At 51.5% G+C, this 15,837-nt stretch overlaps 1 long non-coding RNA gene across 1 annotated transcript in view; it reads right to left on the reverse strand.

Moving 5' to 3' along the window:
- The window catches only part of LOC121101293, a 381,066-nt gene that overhangs the window by 11,564 nt on the left and 353,665 nt on the right, over positions 1-15,837 (reverse strand). Inside the window, exons 6-13 of the long non-coding RNA XR_005833280.1 lie at positions 13,472-13,571; positions 11,245-11,686; positions 9,992-10,673; positions 7,763-9,422; positions 6,791-6,886; positions 3,566-3,769; positions 1,529-1,689; positions 1,365-1,430 (exon numbers count right to left, since the gene is read on the reverse strand). This is a non-coding gene — a long non-coding RNA (uncharacterized LOC121101293). The remainder of the gene's footprint in view (positions 1-1,364; positions 1,431-1,528; positions 1,690-3,565; positions 3,770-6,790; positions 6,887-7,762; positions 9,423-9,991; positions 10,674-11,244; positions 11,687-13,471; positions 13,572-15,837) is intronic.

Below are 15,837 nucleotides of genomic sequence, written 5' to 3' on the forward strand. Positions count from 1 at the left end.
CAATAATCCCCCGCCTCACTGTCATCTTCAGCCCACTGACGGCTTTGCTTTCTTCCATCTGAGTGTCTGCACTCTGCATCTTACTCAAAGTAAAGCCCTCGGTTAAGCTTTACAGTTATGGTAGGGCATATGCCCAGCTTCCTCATCCCTCCTACCTTTGCTGGGCTGTTTGGTTAAATTACAACCAGGTTAAGTTCAGTTCTCTGCCCACTCTATGTCAACTGCCTGCATCACTGAATGTAACTGTACAAAACACAGGTCCATGCTAACTGGCTCTGACTTCAAGCTCACTGCCATCAAGAGCACCCTGATGCTTTCCAGAAATCCTCAGTGTAACAGATAAAAGATTAGTATCCAAGATCTACAAAGAATTTCTCAAACTCAATACATGGGAAACAAATAATCAAATCAAAAAATGGGCAAAAGATATGAACAGACACTTTTCCAATGAAGACATACAAATGGCTAACAGACATGAAAAAATGTTCAAAATCATTAGCCATCAGGGAAATGCAAATCAAAACCACATTGAGATACCACCTTACGCCAGTTAGAATGCCAAAAATTGACAAGGCAAGAAACAACAATTGCTGGAGAGGATGTGGAGAAAGGGGATCCCTCCTACATTGTTGGTGGGAATGCAGGTTGGTACAGCCACTCTGGAAAACAGTGTGGAGGACCCTTAAAAAGTTAAAAATTGAGCTACCCTATGATCCAGCCATTACACTACTGGGTATTTACCCCAAAGATACAGATGTAGTGAATAGAAGGGCCATATGCACCCCAATGTTCATAGCAGCATTATCCACAATAGCTAAATTGTGGAAGGAGCCAAGATGCCCTTCAACAGATGACTGGATTAAGAAGTTGTGGTCCATATATACAATGGAATATTACTCAGCCATCAGAAAGAACGATTACCCAACATTTGCAGCAACATGGACGGGACTGGAGGAGATTATGCTAAGTGAAATAAGTCAAGCAGAGAAAGACAATTATCATATGATTTCTCTCATCTATGGAACATAAGAACTAGGAAGATCGGTAGGGGAAGAAAGGGATAAAGAAAGGGGGGTAATCAGAAGGGGGAATGAAGTATGAGAGACTATGGACTCTGAGAAACAAACTGAGGGCTTCAGAGGGGAGAGGGGTGGGGGAATGGGATAGGCTGGTGATGGGTAGTAAGAAGGGCACATATTGCATGGTGGGCTGGGTGTTATACGCAACTAATAGATCATCAAACTTTACATCAGAAACCAGGGATGTACTGTATGGTGAGTAACATAATATAATAAAAAATTATTATAAAATTAAGAAAAGAAATCCTCAGTGTATTTTTCATGGCATATTATTCTCTTACATACTCTATGCTGCCTCCTGAAGTAGCCAACGCCTCCTTTGTTTCATGTACATCCAGCTGACCTTGCTTCCTATGGCAACAAGAAAGTAGAAACAATCAGAATTAAATTTCCACTGCCTCCCACTACCACATCTACCCTCCATCTGAATTTGTGCCCATGTACCTTACCTACCCTCCAGTTGCAAATCCCAGGTCCTTCTCTCATGCATGAGTCCTGCCCGTCCCAGCACAGGACACTGATAATACAGTTTTTGCCTCTCCCCTCAGCATTGGCCAAAGTTCCCCTCACTGCTGGGTCTTCCAGTCAGCACAGCAACATGGTGTTACTTCTGTAGTCGTAAACAAAGGGTAAATTTCTCTCCTCTCTCCTGCAGCTACTGCTCTATCTCCTTCCCTCCCTTGACAGCACAGTTCCAAAAATGCCGTCTGTCCTCAGTATCTCTAATTTCTTCCGAACTTAATACAAGAAGGTTTTGGCCCTCATCACCCTGCTGATGCTACATGCATCTGGATGAAGCAGAGGAGGTGAAAAGGAGCAAAAACAGTGGGTGCCCCCCAGCCTCAGTGTGTGCTACCAGTACCCCCAGGGCTTAAACTCCAAGCCATGGGGTCATACTTGGTTCCCTCCTTCCCGGCAACTCCACATCTAAGCCATCAGCAGCTTGTCAGGTTCTGCACAGCCTGCAGTAAATCCCGAACCTCTGTCCTCTCCTCCACCACTAGACCCGCCACCTTCCTCCCTGTTCTCTCAACTTGCCTTCTCCTGACCCCTCGTTCCACACAGCAACAACAGCAAGTTTAAAAAATCTGAGTACAAATCATGCATTCGAACACCACAATGCCTTCCCATCACATTTGGAAAGAACTCCATCTCCCCACCATCCCATGGGGTCTAGATAGCACGACTTCTGCCTGCTTCTGAAACTCCGTCCCAGACTTGCACACCAGGCGTGCTGTTCCAGCCTTAAGATCACAAGCCTTCTCTCCTTTCCCAAAACAATGCAAACTCATTCCCACCCCAATTCCTTCAGGTCTGAGAGTTCCTATTCAAAATGTCCTTCAGTCCCATTGTCCCATCTCATCATTCATGTCTTGGTTTAAAAGTCCCCTCTTCACAAGGTTTCCCTGACCACCCATCCATGGGTACCCATTGTCCATCAATATCCTCCACATCCATCTCTTTCCTTCTCCTTAGAGTTTTGTTCCCATCAGAAATATCCTACTTATTTTTCCTGTTTTCTTCCCATCTTTAGAGGAACAAAAGATCTACGAGGGCAGCTACCACGTGGTCTTCTTGGATACAGCATCCCGAACCCTACAACAGTGCCCAGGACAGCAGACGCTCAATCAGACAGGCTGAAAAAGTCCATAATGGTGTCAGTTATCCCTCATGCTTCTTTAGAGTGTCATTCCTGTGCTAAGCGTTCACTCAATTCTCACAGCTATCTCACAAGGTGATGCCATATTATTCCAACATGACATATTGGAAAACTCAACCATGGAAAGAGGTGTAACTTGTCCATATACACAGAGCTAGTTAGCGGCCAAGCAGAGTGGGAACCTAGGTTTTGTCTACCCCACGACCCAGGCTGTTTTCACAAATGTCGCTTGAGACTAAAAAATGGTGGCATCAGATAATCGGGTATAACTTTGATTTTCTTCCCTCCCTGGAGCAGAGAAACTTGAGGTTGATTAAATGGCCTAAACACCAAAAAAAAAAAAAAAATTAATGGAACAAAACACATCATGGGAGGGTCATTTCAATTTTTCTCCAAATGGTTTTAAGCATAGCTACTAGGTCTCGTATTATACTGGTCAAACAGAGGCCAATTATGTTTTAATCTAAAAAGTACTATTCTCCCTTTAAAAATTCATGTTTTTAAAACACTTTCCAAACTTCTTTTTTAATGCTGTTTGGCATCATGAAGGAGGAAAGCAGCAAGTCGATGTCACAGTCTTCATCATGACCTAGAAAAACAGTTGCGTTAAGCGCTAAGCCACATCCTTGGGTACGATGTAATTACTTCCCCAGGAATATGCATGTTGACAGCTGTAAAGTACTCTGTGTTCTATCACGCTAATCTAACAATGCCTTGCAGACAGCAATGGCTGCTCAATATTTTATTTCAACTTGCAAAGCATCGTATACTTTATTTCATCAAAAGCGTGCTGTCAGATAACAGGATATCGTCCGAGGAACTCAACCTGCATGCACAGGGTCCGCACAGTCCCGTCTCCTCCTCAGAGCTTTGTGAAGGTCGCACGTGTTTGCCAGGGAAGCAAATATATCCACTCTCCAGGTGCGCAGACCAGGTTGAGGCTGACGGAAGCTTCCTCACGCGGTCCTTTGTCCTGACTGCATGTCCGCTGCTGCTGTCTGCGAGATGACTGTGCGAGACTCACCGTCACCTGGTAACAAGGACGCATGTCACCATCTTCCTGGATGGATGTGTCAGGGCCACAAGACAGCATGAGAAAGGCTCGCTCATGGGATTTTGCCCAGGAGCACATGCTCTGAGAAAGGGACTGCAAGGCCTGCCCAAGACAAATGCATTATTCCAGGTACTAAGTGTGGGGAAGCAGGCACGCTAATGGGAGTGCTGGCAGGCTCTTCCATCCCGAACGGATGGCGCTCCCCTTCCGGTCATCACCCTCGCCCGCCCTGTCCTTACGAGTCTCTCTCCTGCCCCACGGGGATGCATTAGGCTCAGTGCAGTAAAGATGACAGTCAGTAGTTTCAAAAAGACAAATCAACACAAATTCCCTTGTAACCAGTTTTTCTTTTTCCTATCAGAGAAAGTCAAGATAAGCCAGTCATGCGGAAAGAGCATTACACTCAGGGTATATATATGATTGCAAGAGTTTAAAGATATTTTCTAGTTATAACTATAAAGGAAATTGCCCTCATAGCTTCCCACTTTTCTCGGCACATTTCTATAAGGACACGACATTTTCTCCGAAGGCACAGACACCCTTGATGGCTAGGAGCTTGCGGTTCTGTTCCTAATTACTGAATTAATTACCTCTGAGTACAGCGACGTGCTTCCCCTGGATGAGTGCTGTTTAACTTGGGCTGTGGCATGCATGCACTCAGCACGCGCACCGCTGCCCTCCTTCGTTCTCATAGAGCGCGTGGGGTGCTGAATGAGGCGGGCTGGTTATTAAGACCACCGCTTTGTTCCATTTATTCAACAAGGAGATTTTTTCCTTTTCTATAGTCAAAATTTGTTATTTTTTTATTCAGTTTTCTACCATGCAGTGAGTCTCCCCAGTCTCACTGCAATGTTTTCAGAGTAATTATGACGGTTTTCCCTCAGCTCGACAGCCCCGCACATGCAAAGGCTTCTGATGTCCTACATCAGGATTTCCACTGGGGCCCTGAACACGGTCCTCAGGACCGGTGTGGATGGATGGGGCCAGGCCCAGGAAGTGGGTCCCGGGGTGTATTCCCGGAGTGCAGAACTGGGGGCACGGGGCGAGCCACTTCCTGAATCCCCGAGGAGAGACAGGCGCTGCCCGAGGGGACATGCTGCTCCCCAGAGATGCTCAGATGCAGGTGGCGAGCGTTCATACATAATGCAGTGCCCCCCCCACATGTGCAGCTCCTGCGTGGGTCACCTCAACAATAAGACCTCTCTAGAGAAACACGTGGGGAACGTAGCGAGGTTGTAGCATTAGGAGCAAGTAGGCTCTACTCCAAGGCCTGAGATGAAGCCCCTGTGGGGCTCAGGCAGGTCACCTGCTCTGTCTGGGGTGAACCAGAGGGCATCATTTCCAGCCCTGCATTTCTGGGAACCCAGGATGATCTTTGGGGGAGGGAATGAGAAGCACAGTCCTCTTGCTCACGCTGTTCCAGATGGGGGGCCCAGGAAGACCTGAGCAGGGGTGCTCCTGCCCCACCTGCTCCTGTGGTCAGGAGGAAGTCCCTCTCCCTGCAGCCCAGATGGGACAGCTGTCCTGAGGGCAGCTGCCAAGCTTCCAGGAGAGCCTCAGCTCCCTGCAGCCTTCCTTACCTGCCTGAGCCCAAGCGAACAGGCTCCAGGGACGATTCCATTTCCCGTAGACCAGCATGGGCCTCCCGGGAGTGGGTTAATGGCCCAGGGCCTGGCAGGACGCTAGTGACCCGAGGCATTCCTGGTACCTGCTGCGCCACTCACACCAGAGACCCCGAGTCAAGGAGAGCTTTGGGGACGCGTCCTAGGTCTGCTGCTTTTTCAGTTGCTTACGTTTTCCCCAGGGCAGCTGTAATGGAGGAGTTCACAGGCCAGCTCGGTGCGCCCCTGTGAGAAGTGCTTGCACATAGTGAAAGGGAGCTCGCTGTGACAACAAGCAAATGAAAATAGGCCCCAGCTTGGGCTGCCCATCTGAGGCCAGAGCCCTCATCGCGTGAACCCACTGCCCCAACCCTGTGCCCGTCGCTGAGCAGGACTCCAGTCCTCACTTGATCCCAGAAGCCATTCCTATTAGTGTGTAATTTATTATCACATAAACCCTCCTTCACTCATGAAAATGGGCTCTGCCATCTTGGTTCTGCCAACAGCTCAGGACACTGCAGACACCCCTCTTCCTCTTTTCTCCTGGGGTCTGACCTTGGATAACCTTTAGAATCCTAAGAATGGCCTTATAGCCTTCCCAGGGGTGCATAGGCAAACATTCTCCCTGCAGAGTGGGAGTGACTGCATTTCATGGAGCCCCTGTAAGAACTGACCCCTGATTCCTGTAAAGTATTCTGGCAGGATGCCTAGCCGCCCTGGGAGCCTGACCCCCTCTCCTGTTGACTGAAATCCCAGGGCAGGAACTATGTCTGTGTTCACTGTCCCCCGTGGCTCTGCATCGTGCACAGACGTGCTTCGCTGCCCCAGGGGAGCCAGCTGACACAGAGCTGTCCTGGCCCCAGGAGGAGGCTGCTCTTTCCGCAGGCCAATCCCTGTGGATCGCAGGACTGCTGTCCACATGCTGTCTACTCCTTGCCTTGTTTGCGGTAAACCTCTGGATCCTTCTGAGGTCCCGTCTGCTCTGTTTTCTCTTGTCTGCACCTTGGCTTCGTCCTGCTCACCAGGACATCAGTTCACACCAGTGACCACAAGAGGCGTCTCAAGGTCTGGCTACCAACACCACTTAGAGGCCCACGGAGGCTCTTTATTAAGTCCCTACTGTGGCCCTTCAAAGGCAACTCAGAACTCTCCTTCAGGACACTCCCAGCCTCACCGCTGTTGGACTGTAGGGGCACAGGGATGCCAGGGAGAGAGGACAGAAAGATGGCATCCCAGTACCGGAAGCCAGCAGAGCACGCATCCCACTGGCACTGCAGCTGCCCGCGGAGGCTCAGAGGGGTGAAGAAAATCAGTGGCTGCCTCAGTCCTCACAGGCTGCTATAAGGAAACCATCGTGGACTAGCTGACCCACAAACGACACACGTGGATTTCTCACCATTCTGGAGGCTGGAAGCCCGAGATCAAGGCACCGGGAGATTCGAGGTCTGATACGAGCCCTCTTCCTGGCCATCCCGTCCCATGTCCTCCGAGGCTGCAAGGGCAGGAGAGCTCTCCAGGTCTCTTCTCAGGGCGCCGATCCCCATCACGGGCCAGCACCCTCATCATGTAATCCCCTCCCAAAGGCCCCACTTCCCAACATCGTCACCTTGGAGCTTATGTCTTGGTGTACGAATCTGGGGGGACACACAGTGGGGTAGGATCTGGTCCCGGCGTGCCTTGCCAGGACTGCGTCCCTGGCTGTGTTAACTGCGCTGGCCCCTCCCTGACACAGGCCTGTCTCCCACATGCGCCTTGGCAGACCCGGGACTCCTGAACGCCCGCAGTGCCCCTGCTCTGGGCCACAGGGCGGACCCCGGCCCTCTCTGCCTGCAGCTGGGACAAGGCGCACAGGACAGCAGGGGGCATCCTTGAAGCTCAGAGACGAGCCGGAGACACAGATGACGCAAACTCCACCCCTTAGACCGTTTGTGGGTGGATGGCCGTTGTATCCACTCAAATCCCAGGAAGGGGCGGGGAGGTGGAGAGTACCTCTCCTCTACAGTTGAGAAAAGTGGGTCTTGGAGCTCTCCTTTCTCCACAGTCGCACCACTGCTGGTGGGCCAAACAGGGATTCGAACCCAGTCCTCTGTGATCGACCCTAACTATCAGACCTCTCACGGAGACCAGAAGCATAGTCGTGGTGGCCCCACTCGGAGCATGTCCTTACGTTCCTGAAGCTAAGCCTCCCAGGAAACTACCTTCACAACTGGGTGTTGCTGCATGTGAGAAACAGGAAAAATGGAGGAGCTTTTGTTCTTGCGTCAGTGAGAACAATGAATCACTAAGCCGATGGAAGATGCGGTCATCTTCATTTCAAGCACGGTTTCAGAGCGAAGCTTCCACCAGGCTCCATCCCGCAGACTCTTACTTGCTTTGCAGAAGAGGGTCCACGCAGCCACGCAGGGCGGAACTGGGCCATCATCCCGGCAGGAGGACTGCACAAGCTCTTCCAGTGACGCCACCTTCTGTGCTCAATGGTCCCTGGAAACAAAGGGCTCCTGGAAAGACATGCTTCCCTTAAAATCCCCAAACAGATGCGCCTGTGAGTCTTTGAGCAAAGAGCCTGATGAGACCGTGAATGGGAGCTTAACTCCCCTACCTGCCTCTGGAGTTGATGTAAAAATGAGCAATGATTGTAATCCTGCCCTGCTCAACTCCGTTTTAATTGAAAGTTATGTCTCAGATCCCTGCCTAGCCGGACTCTGCCCATCTCCTTCCTTTCGGCGTGCGTGGATTTATGCAGACGCTCATATGAAAAGCTCCACCACTTCCCATAAATATGCACAGGTTTCTGTTTGTTTGTACAATAAATATTACCAAGATCATAAGGAAATTAAAATGGAACTTGAAGACGGCTGTCCCCTGTTGATATACCCCACATGAATCACGTCCTCGGGAGCGCTGTCCCCCAACACTGCAGATCCGCGGCTGTAAATGGCGCAGGAAAGACTCTCCTAATGGATTTATGGTTTATCAGCGAGTCTCAGGGAAGTGGAGACGGATGGGTTCTCTCCAATATAGTATTCATTTGCAAACAATCGACTGCAGTTCGACGTTGCAGTCTATTTGTTTTGGTAAGCTGGAGAGCTAGCTATAATTCACTTCAGTTTTAAGGACGAGCATGTTACCTACAAAGACTCAGGAGCTACAGCCCTGGGTGTTGAGTCATCGGGAATATTTGTAGAGGCATTTTTAAGGTTAAAGGTCAATCTTACTTCTTATTCATCCACTTTCTCCCTCCAGAAGAGGGACATGGCTCTAAGGATATAGATTTGGATAAAATCAGATTAAGAGCATAAATTAAAATGGCTTTAAAGCAGAAGCACAACTTGGGGATTATTTTCAAATGGGGCCATGAAATGGGCAGTGCTCTGCACCCCGGTCCTAAGCAGCTGTGACCCTGACCATGCAGTCAGCTGGGGGCCGCACTAGGCCCGCAACGTCAGCCCCATGCAAGCAGAGAGGCTGCCCAACTCCCACTCCTTCCCAGTGTCTACAAGCGTCCCTGCCAAACGTAGATGCTCAACAGATATTGGTCCAATCATGAAAGGCAACATTCCCACAAGGGGCTCCACCCGTTCAATCTCACGGGACCACAAGTGGGAAGCATCACTCACTCTGAGGCTCCCCAGGTCAGTGTCCAGCTTGGGCTCAAAAGTAGGTCATTTGAATCCTTTGTCAATAGACCCAAGACGGTCCGGGGCTCTATCTTAGTGCCTTTGGGGATCGCTCCAGACTCAGACCAAGAACACCAAGGAGAGACTTTCTTAGGGCAGAGCACTCCGGAAGTGCAGGCTGAGTGTGGAGTCGATGGCACCTGCCACGGCCTGAATCCGCTGGAGGCCCAGTTACCCCAGGATAGTTCTCCAAGGACACCACTCACACAAGAACATCTGTTCCACCCAAGTCTGTCAGCGGGATCTGCGTGATGGCCTGCAGGGGCCACATCACCTGAAATGTGGACGTGCCCACCTCGTGTGCCTCACGCCAAGGAACTGGACAGGACTCCACATACTGGAGGCTGGAGGCTGAGAAGGGACAGGTTGAGAGCCTCAGAGGGGAGTGAGAAAAGGCCAGTCCAGGGGATTAGGTTACAGCTGCCCTTTGAGTCCCCACTTGGAAGACATGGCAGCCAGGAACACCATTCTGGTGTGAGAGGAAGGGTTCTCGTGGCACGTGTGTGGAGCACGGTGGTAAAACGTGCTTGGGGTGATAGAGGTATGGGCTGGCCACTGGAGCCCGACAAACTCCGCTGTGTTCCCTTTGGGCCCACCTTGCTCTCCTGGAGAGTTTGCTGGGTTCAGGGGAAAACAATCAGACAGGTGCACCGTGACCATGCACAGAACCTTTCCCACCAGGGACGCACATTGTAAGCCACTTGAAAACCGCCCATGAACGATGGCACAACACTCTGGTTCCAATTTACCTCCTCTCTCTGAGTTCATCCCTTGCTATTTTAAGAAGCAATGACTACAACTGCTGTGCTGTGAAAGAGACTTCATTTCACGTATTTTCCTTATTCTAAAAGACAAATGGTTTGGGAAGTTATAAGACCCTTAGCAGATCGCCATAAAAATTAAAACCGTACAGCACTCACCTGGAGGCCTGCTGGCGCTCCCCAGCAGAGGCCTGTGGTCATTCTCCTGGCCCAGCCTGTGGCCAGCTCTGCACTGGCCGGGATGGAAGGATGTCCATCCACTTCTATTTTGCATGGCATATCCCCAACAGGCGAGCGGTGAATGCGAACAGAGGAGGGAGGTGCGGGCAGCCTGAGCTATCAGCACAGCCCGCCCGGGACACCACCCACCCCACTGCCCCTGCCCCCAGCAAGGAGAAGGACCCCCTCAGCAACCCCAGGTGCGGCAGGACTAGATCTCCTGGGCCCCCGCTTACCAGATTCACTGCTCTCTGGAGAAGCCCCCCTGCCAGGCAGCCTTTCCACAGGGACTGCCAGAGAGTAAGGACGGGCCCAGGCCCAGGGAGCCCGCCTGGGGCCGTGAGGGCTTCCCCAGGCTGCGTGCCGGCTGAGCGAGGCCCTCTGCACCTTTCCCAAAGACCATCTGCTGCTGGGATTGTGGGTGACGATCCGTGATCCCGTGGACCCCCCCTCCCCTCCCCTGCCCAGTGTTACTCATCGAGGCGATTCCTCCCGTGTGCAACGGGGTGGCAACCCACGTCCTTGCTCTGGGAAGGAAACTCCCCAGTGTTCTCTCAGCAAGTCCTTTCCTGGATCCCGACGTGAAGCACCTCCTAATTTCCTTGTTCCGCATAACAAGAATCTGAAATGCAAAGGGGTAAAAACAAACAAACACAGGTTCAAAAACACCTCCAGAATCGCAGTTGCTGCAGAAGGACTGGAGGCTCTTAGTGCAAGCCCCACCGCCGCCGACGGGCGGCTTTGGGATTACCAGGCCCTCGCTCAGCCCGTGTCTGCTATTCTTCAATTGCCTCAGCTTAAAATATGCCAGTGTTGTATTTTGGGGAGGTGTGTTCTGAACCCCTTCACCCTCTGAAGGAGGAGATCAAGTCCCTGGAATACAAACGCTCATTCTTCCTCCGAGCAGCCCGAGGACAGAGGTCCTTGGCACGTGCGATGGGCATTTAAAATCCTCCGTGCAAACGGAGTGACTTCAAAAGCACTCTCCCTCCCACCTTGCTGCCTGGAAGAGTCTCTGTGTGCGTGTGGGGCTCTTCCTAGCAGCTACCACATAAATGTAGCCGGATTATGTGGCCAAAACCATTGTGTGTCAAGAGAATGTCATTTAAAAGTGAGTACCCTCTTAAAAAAAAAAAAAGAATCTGATCATGTGGGGGGAAAAAAGGAAAACCCACCATTGTGAAGTTAGTTACCCAGAGAATAGGTTTTCAAGTGTCTATTTAAGCCTCATATTTAGCTTCAAATGGTGATTTAGTTGGAAAAAAAAACTTCACAGGCCTTTCATGCGAAATGCTAGTGCTGCAGCCAGCGGTCGGTGATCCTCTCTTCAGAGCTGGCCCAGCAGGTGCGAGATAGCAGTTAGCGATCGATGGCGTCAGGCTCACAAACAGCAGGTAGTGATACCCCTGCATTGGTACCTTGTGCTTAAGTAATTGTTTGCACCTTCCAGAAGGATCTTCTTTCCACACATTAGGGCCATGCCGAGAGCCCAAGAAGGTATCTTGCTGGGGTACAGCTCCTCATCGAGCTTCCTGCAAAGTCACTGGAAACACGTTCAATTCCAGATTCCAGCGTGAGGCCGAAACCGATGTGAACAGAACTCACTACACCGACAGGATAAAGTAATAAAAGAAACTGAAAGTAAAACAAAAAAAGAAGAGGTCTCTGTTGGCTTGCATGTGATACCAGTTTCTACCTCATGTTTCTTCTAATTCCTGAGGTCAACAAACACACAAGATATAAATACCCACGTCCGATCAGATTCACGAGGAAAAGCAAAAGGCTTCCGTTTGTGCCCATTGTCAAGCCGGGGCAGCGCTCCCCACATTCAGAACCAGAGACGGAGCTGCTCCCTGGGCAACAGCAGCACCCCACCCCCCATGTGGGCTCCTGGTGAGGCTCTGACCACCCGTCAGGGTTGCATGTGTCTGTGAGCCAGGACCCCGCCAGACAGCCTCTCCGTCCTCACAACTCCATGTGGCAGCTGCAGGAATTCTCCCACTGCAGGGAGGAGAGACAGAGTCAGAGTCTCCGTACCTGACCGGAAGGCTGCCCACTCCCCGGTGCCTGTGGGGCTGAAATCCCCGCAGATCTGACTGGGGAGGCCTCCTCGTTGTCCCCGCACAAGACGGAGTCGGCCCTATTCTCGGGTTATTTTGATTCAACAGGAAATTCCTACTGTAGACAAGTTGAAACACGTGCGTCTATTACTAGAGCTACGGTTGCATTTCGAGGGAAGGGAAGCGGGAAAGCCGAGCACGCTCTCGGGCTCTAAAGCCAAGCCGAGGCACAGTCACTGGTCTGCCGCTCGCGCTGCCCTCAGGAAGTCCCCTCCTGGGCCGGCTTTCCTCACTGGCCCCTTTCCTCCAGGCACACAGCCTAGCTTCCTCAGGCCCCGCGGGCATCAGCAGCCCTGAACGGGGGCTCTGCCGACACATCCCCGTGGAGACGCCTTTTTAAGGCGTTCTTATATTTAGTCTTGCTTTGGGTGATCCTTATCAGAACTTTTGGTTGGTGGAATGATGTATGTGATTCACCAGAAAAAAAAAAGAAAGAAAATCTTCGCCTACCTCCCTTAGAAAGCACATCTTCCTTCCCTCCCTTCCCTTCTCTCCTCCTCTCTCCTCCCACCCTCTACCCCCTCCCCGTTGCTTCATCACAGTAATTGCTCAGGTGAGCTTACTGAAGAGTCATCCTTCTCATGCTCCCATGTCTCGGGTTAGGGTTAGGGTGAGGTGTGTTCCCCGAATACGCCTCTTCTAGGAGGAAAGGCAGGTGGGAAGCAAGAAGACACGTCTGATGTCAAGTGCCCACCAGGCAACAGTGTACACTTTGTCTACACTTCCCTAAATTCCAGAGACTTTTCTTCCATGTCTTACAGGCAGGGACACTCACTCTGCAGGTCCTGTGGGATTTTATGCACGCACTGACTTAAAAACAACTTTATTGAGGTATAAATAACACACCATAAAATTCAAGCATTTTAAGTGTACGCTTCAATAATTTTTAGCAAATTTACCACGTTGCGCAAACATCATCACGATCCAGTTTTAGGGCATCTCCATCTCCCCAGCAAGAGCCCTCATGCACATTTATAGCTAAGCCCCATTCCCGCCCCCGGCCCCAGGCAACCACTAACCTACTTCCGGCTCTGCAGATAGGCTTTCCCGTCAGTGAAATCATATAGTGTGTGGTCTCTCACTGGGCATAATGTTAAGGTTCACTGGTGTTACACCGTGTGTGTGTGTGTGAGAGAGAGAGAGAGAGAGAAAGAGAGAGAGAGGGAGGGAGAGAGTTCCTCTGTATGCACACCCCGACTTTCCATCTGGTTCCTGGCGGGTGAAGACGTCTGTCCAGTAGACATCCTATGAACCCACACCTCACAGTGAACGGAACGTCAGTTGGCAAACTGTGGCTTACAGGGGTTACGGGTTTACAGCCTTATCCGTACATCTCTGCCGTCTTCGGTGCAACGTGTCCCCAGCGCCAGCCGGTCCAGCCGCTCTGCACACACACGTGGCTGGGTAAAGAACATCAAATTCCTCCTCAGGCTGTTCCAAGGTGATGGTTGTGGCTCTGCTTCCCACTAGGAACGCAGCACTCAGCAATGGTTCCCCTGCTTCCACCGCCCTCCAGGGGGCCAACCACACGCTGGGCTGGGCTCTGCTTGGCTCGGCAGTGTCAAACACCGGCACCTCAAGCAGAGTTAGGGAAAAGGGAAGTCAAGTCCAAGGACGGTGTGTCTGTGTGTGTGCGGGGAGACATCCTGTGGGCGCACAGACGTACACAGACACGTCCGTCTTTGATGGACAAGAGGCCGGGAGTCGGTGTGGAATAACACACACACAATTACTAGAAATAAATCCCAGTCCGCTGCAACAGTGGCCCCTTAGAAACTGCTGCTCCCCGTGGAAGGAGCAAGAAGAGGTAAGGCGGGCGGGCGGCCCAGGGTCCGTTCACGGTGATGACTACTTGGAGTTAGCTCCCAGCTGCAGCCTGTTTCTAGAAAGCTCACGGTCACTGTGACCAAGGAATGGTGCCCGTGTCCCCAAGGGCAAGGAGGGCAAGGCACAGTCACGGGTTCCTGAGGCCCCACTTGACCCCCATGGGGCAGGAAGACATTTCAAACACTTAGGGAGGCTGCAGGGTCCTGCGGGCTTCCCGTGGCTCCCAGCAGCAGCCAAGCAGGCAGGATTTGCCTCCACTGCCCAGATGGTGAGGACATTTCTGGAACAGCACGCATGGGCTGCAGAGCCTATGGGACAGGGGAGAGCATGTGCCAGCTCCTGGACACTGGGGACATTTTCCCAGCTTGCCTCGACTTCCCCCAGCACACATTTCTGAGCCTGCGGAGGCTCCTGGACATTAGGTCTGGTTCATCAAGGGGCGGTTTGAGGAGGAAAAGCAGGCCTCAAGCCTGAGAGCTTGGAGGGGAGGCAGAGGACTGAACAAGGAGATGCTGAGAGTCCAGGGCATGAAGTGTGGGTGGCATCCTAGAGTCCTGCCCCGGGAGAGATGACAGAGGTGGCCAAGGGCCAGTTCAGAAGCCCTGATGGTAGGGCACCTTCAACACCTGCCACGTGCACTGTCCAGGCTGCCCACAGGGACGCTTTGTGGAAAACGAGGATGATCTCCCTCCAGCTTGGACTCCAGGGACCAGAAAGAAGGAGCAGGTATGGGGAACCTCCCACACTTTCTGGGTGCCCCTCCCTGATTTGCAGGAACATTGAAATTATTGTCTCTTTCTGTTTCCTTTTGGTCACAGGTGGACGGGTTACTTGGGAAGTAAAACAGAAACACCCATGCAGAGCTCAGATTATAACTGCTCTGGGGTAGATGAGCCTCCGTTCCGAACAAATGCAGGTGTGGGGGGTACATCTTCTAATTGGTCTGACCCTGATGGCAAGTCAGGTGCTCCCGAGAAGAAATTGTTTCTTAGGGCATACTGAATATCTTTTCCAGAACAGTAGGGCACAAACTCCCAGTGCTTTTCAGCATTACCATGCTGGCTACAAATAGGGTCAATTATACCATTAGAGGGCATCCCTGCCGATTCAATCACTATCACCTTGCAGATAGAGCCTGTGATTAACCTCCGTAAACACAACAGAAGATACTGAGAGACGAGGCTCATGCCTGGTTGTGGGGGAAGGTGCTGGGATGCACAGGCTGCCATCCCATCCCATCTCCATCCCATCTCCATCCCATCCCATCCCATCCATCCCACCCCATCCCATCCCATAGCCATTCAATTCCATCCCATCCCATCCCCTTCCATAGTTTTCTATCCCATCCCCATCCCATCCTATCACTATCTCCTTCCCAACCCATCCCCTTCTCATCCCATCCCCATCCCTTCCCATCACATCCCATCTATCCCATCGTATCCCCATCCCATCCCATCACATCCCATTCCACTCCATCCCAATACCTTTCTATCCTACCCCCATCCCCTTCCCATCCCATCCCCGTCCCTTCCCATCCCACCTACATCCCATCCCCATCCCATCTCATCCACATCCCTTTCCATCCCATCCCGTCTCATCCCGTCCCACCCCTTCCCATCCCATCCCCATCCCAACTCCATCCCTTCCCATCTCATCCTCATCCTCAGGGGCTCCTTTCATTCTCTTTATGCTGCAATGGAGAATAACTGCATAAGAAATGCTACCATTTCCAGCTCCCTTATGTGTGTAACCTGGCTTAGTCTTCAAATGTCTCAGGAGTGGTTCCTGCCATTACATCCACAAGACAATTAAGGAAACATGGTTTAGATAGTCTCAGTC

Source organism: Ursus maritimus, unplaced genomic scaffold (genome assembly GCF_017311325.1).
Source record: "Ursus maritimus isolate PB19 unplaced genomic scaffold, ASM1731132v1 scaffold_7, whole genome shotgun sequence".
Classification (NCBI taxonomy): Eukaryota; Metazoa; Chordata; class Mammalia; order Carnivora; family Ursidae; genus Ursus; species Ursus maritimus.